Source organism: Protopterus annectens, chromosome 4.part0, assembly GCF_019279795.1.
Source record: "Protopterus annectens isolate FY-2018-M chromosome 4.part0, PAN1.0, whole genome shotgun sequence".
Classification (NCBI taxonomy): Eukaryota; Metazoa; Chordata; order Ceratodontiformes; family Protopteridae; genus Protopterus; species Protopterus annectens.
This window is the reverse complement of record NC_056733.1, coordinates 1,095,815,025-1,095,835,091: the sequence shown is the minus strand read 5'-3', so window position 1 is coordinate 1,095,835,091 and position 20,067 is coordinate 1,095,815,025.

Genomic DNA, 20,067 nt, shown 5'->3' with positions numbered 1-20,067 from the left:
TTTCCAAGACTTAAATCCTGTAATAGTATATAGTACAATCAGAGGCATTCCAATTTCTTATCTCTTCCATTCTGATACAATTAAAAGTTCTTTTAACTTTGAACATTCCAAGAAAAACTCAGTATTAGATAACCTACTATGTTCATGTAAACACTGTATCTACTACATTAGATTAAGAATTTATGCTTCACTAAAGCTTCCAGAACATTGCAATTTAATGTATTCTTAAGTGCACTCTATTCTTTGTTATCAGAAAAAACAAGTAGATTTGAGTTTATTAACCCTTCAGATGATGTATTGGGTACATGGCTCTTGGTTATGTGTAATTTACAGTAATACACTTGGAAAAAAGTATACCTAATAATCCTGGTAGTATGGACAGTAAAGTGCAGTGTTAATGCAATGTTAAGTTAAACCTTATTAGACAGTATTTGCACCATTCACCCTTTCTCAAATTATTGCATCAAGGTGAGGCATGACACATCTGCTCTACTAGCATTCACTTGAGTGCAAAACATTTAAATGAACCGGGGAGCTCACCGATTGGCTGATAGAGCTGCCAATTAGAAACATAGACACTGTAATTATGAAGGGTACAAAAAGCAAATGAAAACAACATTTTCTTAGAATCCATAGAATAATTTATACACACCAAACAAAATCAGTAACCCCTTATTTAACACCAAATTTATCTAAAATTAGCACCATGGTTTAAATGTAATAGGAAAGGTCACTGATTGGTAGATAGGCTGTCAATCAGCAACACTGACCCAGGAAGCAGGACGGACAAAAAAAAATCAAAAGAAAGCAATAGCATCTTCTCAAAATCCTTAAATGAGCACATGCTAAACAACAAATAAAATCAAAAAGCCTTTTGATAACACAAAGTAGTCCAAAATAGTGTCTGCAAGAGTGCAGTCATTTAAATAAACATGTGAGCTGACTCTTTGGCTGATAGAGCATAAAATAGAAAGGACAAGAAAAAAAGCAGTATTTAGTGTGGACATTAATGATTTGCTTCATGCTTTTCTCCCCTTTACCTAAACTTACATGTATAAAAATGTTGTCTGCCAATGTGGCACTTTATTGTTGGACAGAGAGTACATTTGCTTAATGTAAAGGAAAAATCAAAGTTATACATAGTCCTTAAAATTACCTTCACAGAAATTAATGCAACCTTTCAATTTCAGAGTAAGAATAGATAGCTATGGGGAACATATGAATGCCCATCTGACTTTGCAGAAAATAGATAATGAAGGTATAATATTTGCATATTCTTCAATATTTTCTTGGCAGATAGTTATTGGCAGCTTATGTTTTACCTTTATCCAAGTAAATAACGTTATTCACATAAGAGGCATGTTTGAGTTATTTGTGAGTAGAGAAATACAGCTTAAAATAATCTAAAGAATCCCACAAACATCTAGGAACCATAAATTCTCACCTGAATGGGGTTTCTTTTCTTTTCTTTCTTACACTAAAATGATTTAACATAAATAATTTGCCATGTGTACTGTATCATGCCTTGAACCATATTAGAGAAACATCAAAATATTATTTTCTACATTAGACATTTTGTGTGGAATATGAAAGATATAGGATAAGTTGAGAAAAAATGCTGCTGGGGATACTGATAATTGATTTTATCTTGTGCATTTAAGATGAGAAAGAAACATGGTTGTTCAAAGGATAATGTATGAGGTATTAACAGTAAACACTACCATCCAGTAATTAGTAAGATATATCTTAGAACATTGATAAGAACTAAATCATATATGTGTGTGAATTACATATAAGATAGGCATACCTCTCAATCCATGAGCATAAACAGAGTACATGATCATCTGAAGCAAAGTTTTTTTAATTGCGAGTCTTTACATCAGTTATCTAATGATCTTCATGACCCTAAAAAAGTCAAAATCTATGAAGAATATTAATAAACCCAAGAGGAGAAAAACTAAATTTAATAACAAATGTCATAGTGCTATGGCTAAATCATATCACCTGAGAAGGCAGTGCATGCATAGTGAGTGAGATTTAGAGCTGCTGAATATGATGACAACTGTCAACTTGTAAATAACATTCAAAGGCATTCATATTTCTATATCATGTGTTTGCATATCTTTGTTTACATTAAAGCAGGTATGCATAGGTTTGTGCTTGTATTGTTATGTGTGTATGCAAATCACAGCACACAGTACTTTGTTTCTAAGAATAGTAGGGAATGCAACAGGGAACTTAATTTGTTGTTCGTTCTGTGACATTGTAACATCCCAACACAGAGGTACCTTCATTGAGTTGTCTTCTCCGTAGCATCTTTCCATATTAGGAATTGTACAATAAGGCAGCTTTCCTTCATTTGAAGGAGCCATATTTTGTAAGATGAAGACACACACATCTGTAATTAGCTTATTTACCATGAATTAAATGCACAGTTGTTGGTACTAAAGAGAAAAATGTTTACTATTTCATTCCTAAGACATTTAGGAAACCTAAACAAGCACATTACACAGACTTCAATATCCCTTAAGGAACACATTTAAAATATGTAAAGATTCAAAATTAATTTTATAAAGAAAAAGTCCTTTTCTGCTAAAGTTACTGCATTCATATCAACAGAATTAACTACAGAAAGCCCGCTAAAAGGCATGACATACACACAGAACTAGAGCAAAACTCATGCGCACACAAGATATTATATCCAAAGAATGTGCACTCTTGTGCCCACTCATTAACTGTAACTTCAGGGTGTTTGGAAAATACAATACCAGCAAGATTAAACAGTCGAAATATTATTTTTTTTATAAACATTTAAGAACAAATTAAAATAATGTGCACAGATCAAACAAAACATCCCTGTCCTGTCACATATAGCTGCACATTTATAGACACAAGTTGCCAAAGGCTATCAAAACCTAAACAATTAAACATAAATATCAAACCACAAACTGCATTATAATGCTCTTAGGCATCTTTGCTGTTCTGCCACCATATGAATGGTACACATTGTAAATAATGCTGACCATACCTCTAAACTCTTAGGTTCATAGGTGGGTACTAGGCTATCTGCCTGAAGGCATTTATAAGCCTAGCCAGAATGTGTTGGCTTTCACCACCCCCTTAGATTAGTTCACTGTGCCTCTGTCCAGCAGAGCCATTGAAGTGATCCCTGTTTAAACTTTCTATTTTCCATCCACTTGTCAAGGTTTCTCTTGAAGAGGGTTAGTGAGGAGCTCTGCCTAATGTAGATTGGAATCTTGTTCCAGAGCATGGGAGTCTCTGGGACTGGAATCTATTCCTCCAGCATGTCTTATTTATTGTTGTGGTGAGGTTTAGATCCCTGGAGCATGTGGCTCAAGGGGATATGGTTTTCTTTAGGTGGAGCATGTCCATCAATTTTGGGTTGGACGTGGCCTTGTATGTCAGGCAGAGATCACCTCTGAGTAGGCGGTATGCAACCGAGTACAGCTGGAGTTTCTTCAGTCGAGCTGCATAGGGAATCTGCTTGAGGCCAGTGATCCTCTTGGTGAGGTACTTCTGTGGTTCTTTCCAGTTGTTGCAGGTGTCTTGTAAGGTACATCCCAAATGGGGCATTGTACTCTATGATGGGTCTGATGAGTGATGCATAGAGGGGCCCAATGACCTCTTTCGATCTGGATGCAAATCCTTTTGTGATTAGGTGGGCCACATAGAAGGATTTTCTAACCACTTTGGCAATGTGATTATCAAAGGAGAGGTTACTATCAACTTGGGTCCCCAGATCCCTTATTACATCTTTCATATTTAGGGGACTACCACCTATGTGGTAGTTTGTGGGTACTTTGTATTTTCCAAAGGGGATGACTATGCACTTTTTGGCATTTAGCTTGAGGCCATGATTTTGACACCAGGTATCCATCTCAGTGAGACCCTTTTGGAGGATGTATGTGTCAGCCGGATAGCCAGTTATAGCCCCTAGTTTGCAGTCATCTGCGAACTTGGTCAGCCATAGTCCTCCTGTGTTTGCCTGTACCTCTGAGAACTATATGCCAAACAGGAGGGGTCCTAAGACTGGGGCAAGACATCTAGACAAAGCCATAAGTAGTGGGGGGAAAGCCACAGAAATAGGGACAATTGTTAAACATTGCTCTTACAAACTTAAAAAGTTAATAGAATTTTTAACAGGTTTTGTGTTGGCATGAATTTTCTGAAGGATATGTAATCTGAAACTCAAATGTCTGTCATTATTTTCTGACATCAATCTTTAATGACTTGGCAATCTTTTGCCAGAAAATCACAGTTTGATGGAAAATGGACCAAAAATGTGAAACAAAAATCTGGAAATCTTGCAAAAATCTGTACAGTTGATTGGTATGATGCAGACAGCTAAAGGTGTAAGTGATGGCTAATCAAAATAAATATAAAGCTTTAAACAGACTATTCATAGTTAGTCATCAGCATATGTAATATGAAGCTGACAAAATGTAGGCATATCTATCTAAAAAGCAGTACTCCTCTGTGCAGATAGATCACAAAGTAATGTCCTCCCTTCTGTGTTCAACATTCGGATCCCCTTCCATTTCCCTAGCTACATAGTTGCCAACAGTGTATATTCAGGGCTGTCAGCACAGTGAATATGAAGATGAGGTCAGCACTCATCAGAATTGCTGAATCCCAAACAATTGGATCCATGTAGGGGTGTAAACATAATGTTTTGTGTTTATGGGATGACAACGACGAATGCTTACATCAGGTGGGTGTGTCAGGTTACACTTACAAAGTGTTATATGTAGGGCTGTCAGGATTGGAAATGGAAGTAAGCAGTGCACACTTCTCAGGGTTCTGCTGCATTAACATCTAACCTTCTCTTCATTTATTGGCAAATTGTGTTTTCTCTGTCAGGTTTTAGTATTATTTAGCATACAAAAAATTAAAAGAAAAGAATAAATTAAAAAGGGAGAAATAGTTGAAATGAGGAAACAATCTATGACATACACTGTAGAAAATGTTCGCACACATGAGATATATCTGCATTAGTCTGGATATCAACTCTCACTTCAATGCACCTTCAGAAAACAGGATGGGTGCCTTATCACTCTTTGCCACATAAACAGCTGTGCAGCAAAGAACTGAAGTCATTCTTCACAAAACCAACTGCAACAGAATGTACACTGATCTCAAACAATAAACTGTTATTTCCACATTTATTATTATATTTGGATGTAGTACACTTAGTGATCACACAACCTGTTATGATTATTGCTTACAAATATACAGCTCTATCTTTCCTTTCTGTGTTTCTTTGTCATTCATCAGTTATCTGACCAATACTTGGCATGCAGTCTGTAAGCCATGCTCTATCACTGGCCTTAAAATGTGCGAGGATATTAACTGGCAGTAATATGACCTGCATTTGCCTACAACTGAAGGGCAGGTTGGATGAAACAAACAGGCATAGATTGCATTTTTTGTGGAAGCAAAGGTGAGTTACTGTTATGGCCCATACAAGTGTACAACTGTTCTGTTGGGGTAGCAAAACTGGGTTACTGTTATGGCACATAACAAGCATGGACTGATGTCCTATTATACTTATGCTGCAGTATTCTTTACATGAGGGAAGGACTCCTGTAGGTTGTTCTGACATCTGGCCAGTATAAAAAAGCCTTTTACCATTACAGGGTATATGGGATGTCACACGTAGGCCATAAAAGTCATCTTCGAAAGTCAGTCTGCTAAACTAAGTTGTTTGCTGGTGTACAAGCCATACAGATAAATGCTTCATTGGGGTTTTCTTTTGGGATTTTCTTTTTTTTTTTTTTACTTTTGCTACTGCTGCAATTGCTAGTGTGGCAGACAAATCCCACATAGAAATAGTCTTGATCAGTGCCTTTTCTGTTTAGGGCTAAACCATGACCATAAATCTTGCCTATCTGTCAGGGATTTACTCCTAAGACCTTATGGTGCCGCTTTTTCTCTCTTAGCATCTACCTTGAAAATCAGAGGCATAAAAAGTTAGTACACAATGTTACAGGAGGTACATCACGGCCTTCTGCTCAGCCTGTGAAGAAGGCTAAGAAACTCAAGCCTATTACTTCTGCTGTGCCTCCCAATCCACATGTCCCTCTTGAAGCCAGTGAAGGCTCAGAGGTCCATTTAGATAATGTCTCAGATTCCTTGACAAGTACACTTTGGAGCCCATCAAGGATTCAGCTACCAGCATGTCATCAGAGGTTTTACAGATGGACAATTCAGATGGACAGGGGGATCCTAGGCTCACTGCTTCAAAAGGACCTCAAGTTTTCCCACAGATCTTAGTCCTGGTGGATATCTCAATGATGGTAACACCAAGTAGGCCTATGTCAGGTTCCTCCACCTTACACAAAGCTGTTGTCCAACTTAAAAAGAAACAGAAAACTAAACATGTTTCTGCCCTATAGGAATCATCATCTGATGGTTAGGCCTTTATACAAATCCAAAATGAAATAAAATAAACAGAATATTAGCTAAGACTAGCATATATTTGGGCCCACACACTAGGATTTAGAAAGATTGTCACTGTTCATCCTACATGTCCATTGCATGTAGGTCAAGCTACATAAGAAAATGTGATTCATAGGTATGGCCATAGTGAGAAAGACATCATTATCATTTCACTATCCTGTCACAGAATTGACATTGTTTAACACTAATATTTTTATACCAGTAACAGTGGTAGTGTTTACTGTTGTGACCCTTGCATTGTACTGCATTACATTGGCAAAGGCAACCACTTACATTCATGCACACATGCATTCAGACACCCATGTATATACATACACATGTATTTATTCTCAACAAGCATGCCTCCCACGGTCGATCACATTCATGGAAACATCTATTTACACACACACATTCTCAACAGACAAGTACACACATCTAGACCATCAATATATTACCTAACTGTCCTACTGTAATCACCCTGGCAAACACATGCCCCCTACTCTCACATCTTTGTAAAAATTATCTGCACTATAGTTGCTTCCATTGGCACAAATTGGGTGACTGCCCTCTTTTGCAGGAGTTCACTTTTACCTCTGCAGTTCTTGTTCACAGTCTGCTTGTAATCATCTGCATATAGCAACTTTGTGGATCTATCACCTTTGACCTGTTTGCTAATGTAGTCTTATCACCATTATAAATACTGTGGGCTCAGAGTTGAACCCTGATGCACACCCACTCTCCCTGTGAACCTAGCTGTGAGTCTGAATATTGTATCAATGGGTATGTAGCCTGCACACCTGCTTTAATATAAACTAAGAGATGTAGATCCATGATATAGAAGTAAAAAAGACTATAAGTGTTACAAGCTGAAAATCATCATGATATTCTGCAGCTCTAAATCTCTTTCATTATACAAAGATGCATACTTTCATAACTCACAAGTGCTGTGATTCTAGCTATAACAGTATGACTTTTCTTTTCAAATTTAGCTTTGCTCCTCCTGAGTTGTCCATAAATGCTAATAATTTTAAGGACACATATTAAATAATTTAACCAAACCCAAAAATAACTTGTATGTTGTCAACAATATGAACTTTCATAAATACAGGAATGTTGTTAGTTTTCTGATATTTTACTCTGAGTTTTATTGCATGAGGGGGTGAGTTGAGATGAATAAATACCTTATCTGCATTTCTAACAAATGCATGATTCAGTTCTTAGCAATATCCTGTACCTTACTAAGTACTGGAAGCTATTGTTTCCTTCTGTATAATACCACAAACATTGCCTTTTAAGTAAATCAACTTTTCTCTCTTCCTCCAATGCACAAGATAAAATCAAATATTAGTAAAACCTGCAACAGTTTTATCCCAACATATACTGTATATTAAACATTTCTTACAAAAAATGTAGTGTTATAAAGTATATTTTTTATGTTTCCTAATATTTCTCAAGACGTGGTACAGTACACATGGTACATAATTTATTAAGAAACTTTTTTTTACTGTAGGTAAGAAATGAAATTGTAAAGCCAGCCAAATGATGATTTGTCATTCCTAAAAGTTTATGGTATTTTCAAAAGTCTTTTCAACTGGATTTCTCTACTTGCAAGTAGCACAGCTGTACCTCTTATCTGAAACATGCTATCTTTTTGGATAAATTGATGGCAAAACGTTTCTCAGTAACTTTATCTTCTGAAATAAAATAATGGACTATTTCTGTTAACACAGTACCCATTTCTATGAGGAAGATTTTGTGAACTGTCTCATTTGAAACTAAAAGGTTGCATTAAATTTTATAACATTAACTCAGCCACTATATGTAAGCATGCTTTTCATGTACATGAAGGAAATGTGTTACTTGCCCAGCAACCTAATGTCACATTGGCAGGAAATACAATTTCTTTAAATTTAAACTTGGGTATGGGGAAAAAAACAGACTAGGATAACAATAAAATTGTATATGTACTTTAAAAGCTTCTAGTACTGAAGGAAGTTCAAATCATGCCCTGATCCCTTTAAAAAATGCATGTTTTCCTTTATCATCTCTCAGTTAAATTTAAGTGGTATATAATTGTCTTCAGAATGTAATAAGTGTATGAAATTGTGCCATCTTATGAAGTACTGCAAAGTCAACTGAAATATGTTTATTTTGAAAGTCATGAACAGTTTTTCATAATTAAAAATACTTCCACTTTGGACATTTTTATGTTTCTAGATGCAATATAAATGTACTGGTAAATGATTCAACTTCTGAGCTGAAGTTCTCCACGAATTTCATCTTAAAATAAGAAATCAGTCCCTTAACTGTATTGGTGAGGAAGTCGAATTATGCCAGAATCTCCTTCTGTATTAACTAATAGCATACCTCCAGAAGTTATAGTTGTGTGTGTGTGTGTGTGTGTGTGTGTGTGTGTGTGTGTGTGTGTACGCATGCACGTGCATGCGTGTATATTCTCGTCTAATATAAAGAAGGAAGGAGTTTTGCCAACATATTAAACACAATTCAAAATTGCTGCATGAATAACACCAAAACGACTCTTGTATGTGCACACAATAAAGAGGACTTGAGATGGAAATAAGGACCTGTGTAAGCATGACACACACAGTGGTAGAAATAAAAGGAGAGCTCTCATTTCACCTGATTTGGAATAAATTAAGAAAAAAAGGTTTTTACAAAGAGACACATTTATAAACATAACATTGAACATGTATTTGCTAACTTAAGTATAGATGTCTACCCACATCAGCAAAAGCTATGTGAAGAGGTAAACTGTGTACAGAGTTCCTGATTTTATTCAGCAGAAATAAATCATAGTTAATCAATAACTCATTTAAATTACAGATTACCTCAGGAAACACAATAAAGTTTCTGAAGCAACCAATTTCAAAATCCAAAGCATTATGGAATACTTCTACGAAATGTTATGTTGTTGAGCCACTGACTCTAAAGACAACCACAAAGCATTATATAGCTATGTCAAGAACCTCAATGGCAACACTCAGATCTGCTCTGAGTTACAGCACAGTGTCACTAAATATACAGAGCCAACTGATACTGCCAACATGCTGACAGATAGGTTCAGTGCTAACTTTACCCCCCTGTCATCCCCTAAAGGGCCTATCTCTATACCAGAAGAATGCAAAGTTCCTGTAATCTCAGCTGCACAGGTAAAAACACACACAAAATCCCACAATGACAACATCCCAGGCTGTGTTCTACATGAACTACAACATGAACTGGCACCCCACCTAAGTACCATTTTCAATCATAGCCTCACCTCAGGGTATGTGCCCACTGAATGGCACACAGCGACGATTATACCATTCCACAAAGGGGGAGCCACCACAGACCCTGGAAACTGCCACCTCATTAGCCTAATGAGCCTGGTCTGCAAGACTATGGAATGTATCATCATGGAACTTATAAACAATGACATTGGTAATCTCCAAACTCAGGATCCCACCCAATTTGGGTTTGTAAAAGGCAGATCATGTCTCCTAAACCTGATAGACTTCTTTAAAGCAGTCACCAAAGCCATAGATGAGGGTAAGGGGTTTCACACAGCCTATCTAGATCTCGCCAAGGCTTTTGACATCATCCTCTACTCTGGAATTATGGATAAACTCACTAAAGTAGGTATAAATCCCTATGTCACAAGATGGTTTGCCAACTGGCTCACTGACAGAACCCACAGTGTGAAAGTAGCAGACTCTAAATCCAACTTCAGACCTGTGACAATTGGAGTACCACAGGGTTCAGTCCTGGGTTCTCTCCTGTTTGGTACCTACTTCTCTGAAGTTCAGGCTAACAAAGTAGGTCTTTGGCTAACGAAGTTCACAGATGACTACAAACTAGAAGCCATAATCAAAACTCCAAAAGATGTGGACATCCTACAAAAGGGCCTTGCTGAGACAGATGCCTGGTGTCAAAGACATGGCCTCATGCTCAATGTCAAAAAGTGCATTGTCATCCCTTTTGGTAAAAACTCTGTACCCATGAACTATCATATAGGCAGTAGTCTACTTAACACCAAAAGTGTTATAAGAGACCTTGGGACACAGGTGGACAGTAGTCTCTCCTTTGATAATCACATTGCCACAGTAGTCAGGAAATCCTTCTACGTGGCACACCTCATCACAAAAGGTTTCTCATCCAGGAAAAAAGAGGTCGTTGTTCCCCTCTACTCATCACTCATTAGACCCATTATAGAGTACAAGATTTAATCCACAAGTTCAAGACAATATTTCAAGTAAAATACAAGCCAAAAGTAAGTGCTTTCATCTCCTGCAATGGAGCCTTCTTCAGACTAATGGCTTAAAACCTTTGTAAATACTAAAATAGCAGTCAAACTTAATTGACAGTTAATCATTAAAAGCTGAATTAGCAGTTTTAAAACAACAGTCAGCCTAATGCTGACAAATACCTCTAACTAAAATCCCTAATGCTTCAGTCCCTTCCTTTTTAAATACATAATAAATTCTTCTCTGTTATTAAGTCCTGGGGAAAACAAGCATTTAATCTAACCTGCCAACAGTATTCCAACCACCCCAATTCTTCTTCTACATTAATATTTTTAACATTAGGATGCACTGAATATATTACCAAACATTTAAAATTAATTTTACATCTATTTTCCACATAATGCTTACCCATATCATTTTTTACATCACCCTTACCAATAGCATAGTGGTGTTCATAGATTCTCCTATACAATTCTCTTTTTTGTTTTGCCTACATAAAAGGAACTACATTCTACACATATTAATACATAAACAACATTTTTAGATCTACATGTGAATCTACCTGGGACTTCTACTAAAGTTTTCCCAAGTGTAATTTTGTGACTTTTGATGTATAAATATTGACAATAATTACAATTGAAGCACTTTACCATTCCTTTCTTTTCTTCCACAGCCTTATTTTTATTTAACTTCTTTTGAAAAAAGTCTTTAAAATTTTTTTCTCTTTTTTATACAAATTTTGGTACATCTCCTAATTTCTTTATAATTTCACTATTTCCTTTTAATATTCCCCAATTCCTTCTAACTATACTTTTAATAGTATTAGAATCAGTACTATTATGTAATGCTAAAGCTGTGGTAAAATCTATAGAGATTTTCTCCTTTGGTTTATCTACAATTATATTGTTCCTTTTCATAATTTCTTCTGCCATCACCTTATCTACCATTTCTTGGGGGTAACCTCTACTTAACATTCTCTTGCAAAAATTGTCAGCCTCAACATGAAAGATTTCACCATCTTTCATCAAATTACTAATTCTATTTATTTGACCTTTGACAATGTTCCACTTGGTCTTTTTTGGATGTAAACTTGAATAGTGTAAATACATGTTGTTTTGAAATTCTTTTTTATGAATTTTAGAAACTAATTTGCCATCAGATTTATAGATCATAAGATCTAAAAAATTCTTTCTGTATTAAAGTTATGCGTAAACTTAATATAGGAACAGACATTGTTGATATATTTCAAAAATGTATTTAGTTCGTCGACAGTGCCATCCCATATTATCAGAACATCGTCAATAAATCTCAACATTTTGATAATATTTTTTGCAAAAACACTTTCAAAAATGTTGGCTGACTCCCATCCCTGCATAAAAATGTTATCATAACTAGGGGCTAACGCAGCACCTATAGCAACCCCATTTGTTTGCACAAATAGTTGATCATAAAATTCTAAGTAATTGTTTCTATCCCCCACTGCAAGGTATTCCAGCTACAAATGTACCCTTAGTAGCACTTCTGTGACCACCTAGTAATACTGATCTTAGCTCTCTCTGGCCTTTCTCCCTCAGATTCTGAAAATATGGATGGACCATTTCCTACAGTTTTTTTCTGCCAGTCTGGTTGATATTGGCATCCTGAGACAGTGTAGCAACTACCTCATGTACACAGACAACCCTCTACTATTACTACCACCTAGGAACACAATTTGTGAGAGATGCAATTACATTAAGAACCTAGAGTCTATGCTGTCTCCCTCACAAGCCAGTATCTCTGTCACTGAGAAGGTTGTCAACACAAACACCATACCTAAAACACCACCCACATATGCAGAGAGGGGTCCTCAACAAAAACATACCCAAACAAAAGAGACCTCTGAGGCAAAAATGTAAACTCCACAGCACACCACACATAGTCCACACACCTGTGTGTCACAGCCACTAAGGCTTAACCATAAACCCAACATATTAGACATAGGATACTCCATTGTGAGACACACAGATGTGCCCCTCACTGGGCTGGATAAGGAGAAAGTCCTGGTTAGTTGTTTGTCAAGTGCCAGAATTCACCATATCACATATGCGCTCATGTCTCTCAACAACAGGCACTGTTGTGACTTTGTCATAGTCCATATTGGTGTGAATGACTTGAGACATACCTCCCTAAAATATACAAAGAGAGACATGATCGAACTCGCTGAATATGTGTCCCAGGCAGGTATGTCCCTAGCCTTAAGCAACATTCTACTGTCACCCAGAATGATGCCTCAATACAAACAGAAAATGATTGATGTAAGCGCCCAAGAAAAGACTTCTAAAAACAACAACCAGGCACTTCAGTAAATCACACCATAAACTCCATACCTCTCAAAAGATTCAAATCAGCCAGTGTGTGTAAAAACAATTTATTAACAAAAATGTTAAGCGCTTTGTCTCACATGCACCACTTAAGTATCTTTATTGGCATTCTTTTTAAAGGTGTGGTTGACCCAGTACATTATTTACTGAAAGTCTCATGGGATTTTTTAACAAGGATTATCAGTCATGGTTTTTAAAGGACTGTTGCTTCTCTACAATAGATGTTATAGATTTATTTACATATGTCCCTCCCGATGAAGGTTTAGAGTTATTTTATGTAGCAACAAGGGCGTTGACAAATTTTAGTGAGATACTCATTAACTTTGTATGGTGGGAACGGAGTTCATCTTTAAGAATAATTTATTTTTATTTAAGAGAGAGTACTACAAACAGCTTAAAGGTGTGGCAATGGGAGCAAGCTGTGCCCCTTTGCATGCTAACATGGTGTTATATGCATGGGAAGAAACATTTGTTTTTAATACAGATTTTCCCTCAAAATGGTTTACATATTTAAAATTCTTAGATGATATCTTTATTTTATGGAAAGAGACATGATCAACCAGCTTTGTTTTTGAAATATCTCAGTGGTCTGTGTACATATTTTAAGTTTACTTCAACAGTTTATGACAATTTTATAAATTATTTGGATGTCACACTTTCTAAGGATATGTTGCAAGGGATGTTCAGTTCTAGAATTTTTAGAAAACAGACTTTTTCCAACAGTTATTTAGATTATAAAAGCTGTCACCCTAATATCACAAAAATAAATATTTTTAAAAGACAATTAGTGAGGGCAGCACCAATGTATTCAGATATTATAAGTTTCAAATCAGACATTGACATTATTATGAATATGTTTGAAAATAGAGGTTACCCTAACAATCAGCCTGTCCCCATCAAGTCAGAAATTTTGGCAGGATGGGGAAGCAAATACAAGCCCTTTTTAGGGGAAAGCAACCTGGGTGACATCACTAAGGCTAAGGTTAATACTTGGCGTAGTGATAGTATGATTCTACCATTTGGTGTAGGAAGAGCAGAGGTTAGAACAATAATTTCTAGAAATTGGACTATATTCAAAGGTAACCCCAACATTCTGAACATTTTAGGTAGTGAACCTAATTTTGTCTATAAGACTGGTAGAAATATTAAATCATTATTTGAACAACCTATCAATTTTACATTTCTACCTGACAAAAGTATGACTAAGTGTGGAATGTGCAGACAATGTCCCTACATAATAGAGTCTAACAACATTATCTTAAGGGATGTGGGATTCAAGGTTAATCTTCTGAAAGGTAATTGTAACACCAAAGGTCTGGTATGCATCTCAGTCTGCCAGGCCTGTGGAAGTTATTACACCTCTATGCAATTTCAAAAGGGAGCATCAACAATTCATTATTAGACAGTCACTTCAGTGTCAGGATTTTACAAGTTTTAAGTTTGGTATCTTGGAACAAGTACCAACAAAACCTAGAAGTGGGTGGTGGGAGCTGTCTTTAGAGTTAAGAGAATTTTACTGGATTATTAAATTGCATTTCAATATACCACCAGTTATTAATGAGTATATTTTGATGGCCCCTGTTCTAAAGAAGAAAGCTCTAGAATTATTATAAAGTATTTTATGTATGCTTACAGTTTTTCATGTTTGGTTACAGTTTCATCTTTTTTCTTTTACACAATGTAAATATGTTTTTAAATATTGCTAGAGATGTAATTAATTGTTGATGAGATGTAGTTTTTCAATTTTCAATTCAATTTATCCCTATAAAAGACTTTACTTATGTATGCTTTTTAATTCTGAAGTCTCTTCATTGTATGTGAGATGAAAACTCTTAACCTTGTTTGTTAATAAATTATTTGTTTTTACATACACAGGCTGATTTGAATCTTACTAGAGGTATGGAGCTTATGGAGTGATTCACTGAAGTACCTGGCTGTTGTTTTTACAAACAGAAAATGATTGACTTTAACAATTGGCTTAGTTTCTTGTGTCATTCCAAGGGGATCCAGTACCTGACAGCCTGGGAAGACATGATCGACAGACCATGATGCTTTGCAAGAGATGCCCTGCATCTGTCTCCCTTGGGCTTCATGTTTCTGGCAAAGGCTCTTGTCTTCACCATAGTTCCTTTTTTAGGTAATACCATGAGGTCAAAACTAGCAACATGAAAATTTCATCAAAACGCAAATTAAAGGTCATGCTGCTAAACGTTAGGAGTCTAAACATGAAACTTCACTCATTGCAAACATTTTTAACCCTGGAAGTTGCTGACATTTGTGCAGTCACAGAAACCTGGTTTAAAGCTGTGGAGAGCACCCCAACCATACCAGGTTACTCATCCTGTCATGCATTCTGACCCCAAACTGTTTGCAGCAAAGCAAAAGGAAGTGTAGTTTCAATATATATTAAATGAACCTATGAATATATATTAAAGACATACACACCTCCAGGCTGGTCAAACAGTATGATGCACAGGAGACACTCCAGGAGCAGTTAACCATTGACAAGACCCCTATTCAAATCTTAGCTAGCCACAAACCTCGGACTTTGACTCAAGATGCCCCCTGCACCTATCTGAACCTCTTTGAACCCATCAAGATTCAGTCCTTTATCCTGATCTTGGGCAACGTTAACTATCCAACCCTAGAGCAGAAGAACTACTTATGCCAAAACACAAATACCAAGAGATTCCTTGATTTCATCAAAGCAAATACCTTGGACTAGGTGGTAGACACCCCCACAAGAGGTGATAATATATTGGACTTGGTATTATCCAACATGAGTAACCACTGCAGCATCCCTACAGTGTCATCCTCCCTGGTAAGATCCGACCACAAAGTGGTCACTTTCAAAGTCACCATCTCCCCTCCCTTGCTAGGGTCAAACACAAAAACATCTCCAAAGCTGATTGCAGTCTCCTGAGGGAAGGTATAAACAGCTGCACAGCCCCCACCCCTTCCATAGGAACTGGCATAAATGTCCAATCCTACACCAAAGTACTATACAAGCACTTATATAGCTGTATGGAATCAGGATTACCCGACAGGGCAAAATCCTCCTCCTCCTCAAGGAAGAGTAAACCTGTCTGATGGACATCTACAATAAATAAACTCTATTATAAAAGGAAAAAATTGCTGTCCAGGACCAAGAAGGAGCAGGTGCCTAATTGTAAGCAATCTCTCCTTAACCTAAACAAGGAAATAAGAGCACTAGTGAAATCCTCCAAAGCATACTTAGAGTCCAAACTGGCCACATTTACTAAAGGCAGTCATAAAGCCTTTTTCACATATGTCTTCAATCTCAAAGAAAGCACTTGGATCTGGTCAGAACTGTTGGTCAAGGACACCACTTACACAAATGCCATAGATATAGGTAACCTGCTGGCAGACAGGTTCAGCAAAAACTTCACCCCTCTGTCCCCCACATCAGTAAATCAGGACATCCCCAACACTTGCCCCCTCCCTTTATCTTATTTCTAGGGAACAAGTCATCACTGTGCTCTAAAAGGCCTCCATAGGACCTGATAACATCCCAGGCTGCATCCTACATGAACTCAAGCAGGAACTTGCTGCACCGTTAGGCATCCTATTCAACTAAAGCCTGAGTACCACCTTTGTCCCAGGCAAGTAGAGGACAGCCACTGTCATCCCTTTGCATAAAGGTGGAGCGTCCACCAATCCAGGAAATTATAGATCCATCAGTCTAACTAGCCTGATCTGCAAGGCCATGGAATGGATTATCATGGACCTCATTAACAAGGACATTGGCAACCTCCAAACACTTGATCCCACACAGTTTGGTTTTATCAAGGGGAAGTTATGCCTGTTAAACTTGGTTGACTTCTTTGAGACAGTCACCAAAGCCATGGACAAGGAGAATACAGTGCACACCACCTACTATGACCTAGCCAAAGCCTTCTATACTATTCCCCACTTGGGTATAATAGATGAACTCTCTCAACTAGGCATAAATCCATATGTTACCAGATGGGTAGCAAACTGGCTCACTGATAGAACCCACCTAGTCAAAATAGGGGAAGGCACCTCAAGCAGTAGACCCGTAATGAGCAGTGTACCCTAGAGATTTGTCTTGGGGCCTCTGTTGTTAGCAATATACTTATCTGAGGTGCAGGCCAAGACCAGTGGGTTATGGCTGACCAAGATTGCAGATGACTGCAAGCTTGGTGCTATCATCAGTTCCCCTAGTAATGTGGACATCCTCCAGGGGCTATCACCAAAACAAATGACTGGTACCCGAAACATGGCCTCAAACTGAATGACAAAAATGCATCATCATCCCCTTTGGGGAGAGTGACCTCCCCACAAATTATCACATTAATAACAAGGTCCTAAGCATGCAATCAGTTGAGAAAGACTTGGGCACCCAGGTTGATAGCAAACTGAATTTTGACCACCACATTGCCTCTGTTGTATGGAAAGCTTTCTACATGGCCCACCTTATTAGGAAGGGTATCTCATCCAGGGACCAGGAAGTCATAACATCCCTGTATTCTTCTTTTATAAGACCCATTATTGAATACATCACCCCTTTTGGCATGTATCTCACAAAACACAGACAGCAGCTGGAAAGACCACGGGGTTCCTTACCAGGAGAATCCAGGGCCTCTAACATCTACCCTACACAGATGGGCTAAAAGCCCTGTCCCTCTACTCCATATCTAAAGACTCTTCAGAGGTGACCTCTGTCTGACATACAAAGCAATCTCAGACTCCACCTTGATGAGACTGCTGCATATCCGCAAGTTAAGTTCCACTCGAGTAACCTTCATGGTCGACCTCAGCCTGGTCTGTGACATCAATAGTACTTGTTGGCGGGACAGATTTGTGTCCCAGAGACTCCCCCTTCTGTGGAATAGGCTTCCTCTCCATGCCAAGCAGTGTGTCTCATTAACCCTTTTTAAGTAAAACCTGGATAACTGGAAGTGGAACGGAAAATACACAACTGGGATTCCAGATCGAGTGCTGACTTGACAGAACATGGACTAAATTGTAGGCTAGACTAGTGACCTCCTATGATCCCATGTAATCAGAATTTTAGACTGTTTCTGATTCTGTTGATAAAACCTCAACATTCAAAACCCTGAAAAACATCTTTAAATTATGCATAAACATATCTCCCCACAGCAAACCAGCTTGGACTGTGTTTCTAATTCTACTTGTACAACCTCAAGGTTGTATAAAACCCTATTAATATCTTTAAATTATGCATAAACATATCTCTCCACAGTGAACTAGCTTGAATCCTCAGATAACACTGACACTTTCATTGGTTTTTAAATGATATCCACTACTTTTGTTTTATAAATTGGATATTAAATTCTGCTGCAATTCTCAACCTCCACCTTCAAAATGCACCTTTTAATTTTCATTGTTAGCTTTAATTATTTTCACACATGTCAACTGCATCCATATGTCTTGCTACATCTTATACTTCTCTTAAAGCAGTGATGTAGCATGAGTGTCATTTACAGTATTAAGGAAGAAATAAAAAAGTGAGATCTTCACTTCATGCCAATGATTATTATATACATCTAATCTATAACTCAGATGTATTAATGCACAGACATACCTGCTTTAATTTAAACTATGAAATATAAATACATAATAGAGATGTAAGAATGATTGTGAATGCTACATATTGACAACTCTCATTATATTCATCATCTCTAAATCTCTTTAATCACACAAACATATATGCCATCATACCTCACAGCTGTTATGATTTAGACAAAGCACTAGGGTGCTTTTCAAATGTAGTTTCATTCCTCTTGGGTTTACTGATGCCCTTCATGTATATTCTGTTTTAAGGTCACAGATTTCAGTAAAAGCTGAATCAAACCCAAGCTGAATAACAATATGTAGTTAACCAACTGACAACATTTTCTGAAAAATAACAAAGTACTCATCTTTCTGACCTTTTACTTTGATTCTTTTTGCTTAGGAGTTTAGATATATGCATATGTTATCTGTAGTTCTGCATGTTTGGTTTGCATTTTATGAATATTGTCTGCTTTATAATTCCTGGAAACCTTCTTTTCCTGCTATATAATACCACAGAAATTATCTTTAGACCAATCACTTTTTTTTCTCTTTCAGCATAACTGCTTCCAGTAAAAGCAGTTATGAGTAACCATCAAAGCATCTTTATCTCAATTTAGTGTGTATTTTTCATATTCCACACAAAACATCTAGTATTGCAAGAAATGCATTGACATTTCCTGTTTCTAAGAGCCATGATACAGTGCAAAATTATTTAATTGTTAAGGCTTTGTGACCTTTTGGCCACTTGTGTCTACTGTGCAACTGTGGTGATAGAACAAGAGTGTTATGTTTGGTCTTTGAACAAAAAGTTGCATTATTTTAATTTGTTTAAACTTTTGTAAAGGTGTTAATATTTGTACTGTTTAAAGGGGCACTGGCTCATTCCTGAAATTGCATTTCTGCTTCGGTCCGAAGGTGAAGCGCTGTCAATCACTCATTTACTCTCCTCCCTTTTTTGACATCAGTCAAGACGCTCTTTCTGTTCCACCCACACACAAATTTACCATAAAAAGGTGTGCAGAGGTCTCTTCCAGTCTTGTTTTTGTTCAGTCTGAATAAGCGACTCATTGCTCGGGTTCCCAGCTTCACTCAGTGCTAACTACAGCAGTCGATTGAATCGTTGTTTCAGGTAACTGTTACTGAGTATAGTGATTTCTTCTTAAGTGTACTGCAAATTGCATATTTTTTTTCCAATATTTTTGGTAGCAGTATGTCTCAGCTCATTCTGTTTCGTACGAGAGAAAGTGGAGTTCCTGGGCTAGAGAGACTGCTAGTTATTTCCTGGCATTGTGAATCTTTGCAGTTTATTACTGTACTAGCAAGTTCCTTCAATTTGAGACATTGCAATACCTTAGAATTTTTCTGCATCCTCAAAAAAGGCAGTTACTGTGAATTTTTCAAATAAATTAATCCAATTATTTAAAACATTTTAGCTTGTATTC